General features: G+C 40.2%; 1 protein-coding gene across 1 annotated transcript in view; it reads right to left on the bottom strand.

Annotated features, from left to right (window-relative positions):
- Positions 1 to 2,500, bottom strand: part of LOC125025590 (E3 ubiquitin-protein ligase Hakai-like) — an 11,812-nt gene that overhangs the window by 2,415 nt on the left and 6,897 nt on the right. The window lies entirely within an intron of this gene.

Here is a 2,500-nt window from a genome sequence, read left to right as displayed (position 1 = left end):
TCCTATCCTCCTTCTGGCCCTACTATCCTCCTACTGACCCTCCTACCCTCCTCCTGGCCCTCCTATACTCCTCCTGGCCCTCCTACCCTCCTCCTGGCCCTCCTTTCCTCCTCCTGGCCCTCATATCCTCCTCCTGGCCCTCCTATCCTCCTCCTGGCCCTGCTATCCTCCTCCTGGCCCTGCTATCCTCCTCCTGACCCTGCTATCCTCCTACTGGCCCTCCTATCCTCCTCCTAGCCCTCCTATCCTTTTACCCCCCTACCCTCGCTCCTCTCTCGAGTATTGCTCTCTCATCCTCCTATCCTCCTCCAGACCCTCCTATCCTCCTCCTGACGCTCCTATTCTCTTACCCTCGCTCCTCTCCCGACTATCCTTCTCCGCCCTACGATATTCTAAGACATTCAGCTCCATCCAGTTTATCCTTCCACCTCACCCTACCTCATCCTACCCTGCTACATCCTACCACATGGCACACCTACCAATCCCGTCCTCCCACGTGGTGCCCTCTCGTGGTACTCCTTCGAACCATTCTGTCACAAGGTACTATCTTGAGAGACCCAATCCTACTATGTGGTATTCTTTCCGACTTTATTCTATCCTTTCACTTTCTATTTCCATTCTATCTCCTTTCCTTTCCTTCGAAAAAAAGAAGAAGAAAGAAAAGAGGAAAGAAAAAAAATCCAGGTTTCGGAAATTTAAGTTTTATTTACTTACTTTATTTGTTTTCTATGTTGTTTTTTTTCATTCATTCATTTATTTGTCTATTTATCTGTTTGTTTATCTGCTTGTTAACTCATTCATTTATCCGGTTATTTATTTATTCTCTATAGCGTAATTTATTCATTTATTCATTTATTTGTCTATTTATCTATTTGTTTATCTACTTTTCCACTCATTAATTTATTTGTCTATTTATCTATTTGTTTATCTACTTTTCCACTCATTCATTTATCAATTTGTTTATTTATTCTCTCTCTCTCTCTCTCTCTCTCTCTCTCTCTCTCTCTCTTTATTTTGTTATTTTATTTTTTTTTGCTAGAGAAGGAAACTAAAATAACGTTTGATGAAGCTGAAGCAAAATTGTCAGATGACACCAAGAGATCCGTAAGATGAGTAAAAAGAAATATATTTTTGTCTTTATTTGGAAGGCAGACTGTAATATATACAAAAACGTCTCGTTCTTTCAGAGAAATGACGTTGATATGGAGTGAAACTTTTCGATAACGTAGATTGGGTCTGTAGGTAGGAGGATCATAATTCTTTATTTTTCTTGTTGTATATATTCTAAATGCCCTGAATTAAATTGGAAACAAGAAAGGGAAGTAAGAAACACACACACACACACACGCACGCACACACACAACACACACCACACACACAGGATTCTACATCCGAAACGCAGATTTGAGCTTCATCGTCAACAAGGAGAGAGAGAGAGAGAGAGAGAGAGAGAGAGAGAGAGAGAGAGAGAAAGAAAGATAGAGATAGATAGATAGATAGATATATAGATAGAAAGATAGATAGATAGATAGAGAGAGAGAGAGAGAGAGAGAGAGAGAGAGAGAGAGAGAGAGAGAGAGAGAGACAGAGACAGAGAAAAACAGAGAAAGACAGAAAAACAAGGAGAAACAGAGAGAGACAAACAGAGAGAGAGATTGCAACCTGAACACAAAGTCTTCAAAGGAGGCCTAGGAAAATCCTCTCTCACAGCCTAGAGGATTCCAAAATCTCCAGACACTCGTCTTACTCCCGCCTCAAAGTGCACCGGGCAAGCCTTTGAACACAGAGGAAGAGGACGCTCGAAAGTAACTGCGACGCAGAGACAAGATAGACTGTATCTGATCGCTTTCTGGAGCCTTTGGAAGGGGAAGGAAAGATATAAATATATATATATATATATATATGTATACGTGTATATATATATATATATATATATATATATATATATATGCATATATATATATATATATATATATATATATATATATATATATATATAGAGAGAGAGAGAGAGAGAGAGAGAGAGAGAGAGAGAGAGAGAGAGGAGAGAGAGAGAAAGAGAGAGAGAGAGAGAGAGAGAGAGAGAGAGAGAGAGAGAGAGAGAGAGAGAGAGAGACAGAGACAGACAGACAGAGACATAAAGAAACAAAGAAAGAAACAAACCAATCAAAGCAAAAAAAAAAAAAAAAAAAAAAAAATCACCCCCCCCAAAAAAAAAAAAAAAAATCCGACAGGCTTAAGGAACTCGGGTTTATCTTAACCCTACTAACGCCTTCCTCGCTGCAGAGCATTCGCGCACAGAGTCTCTCGTGTGAATGCGATCAAAGGAAGACATATGTTCAGTTTGAATAGTTCCCTCCTCCTCATTTCCACGCTGTCAAACACACCTCTTGACTCCGCACTCGGAAGGTAAGTTTGAATGAATAATTCACACTAAGCAAGTTTCAATGGACATGTCACACCCAGCGAGGCGGAAAAAAATGTATATGTGGAGGTAAAT

Source organism: Penaeus chinensis, chromosome 5, assembly GCF_019202785.1.
Source record: "Penaeus chinensis breed Huanghai No. 1 chromosome 5, ASM1920278v2, whole genome shotgun sequence".
NCBI lineage: Eukaryota > Metazoa > Arthropoda > Malacostraca > Decapoda > Penaeidae > Penaeus > Penaeus chinensis.
Note: the sequence above shows the minus strand (reverse complement) of the source record. Positions and strands in the feature narration are given on the sequence as shown.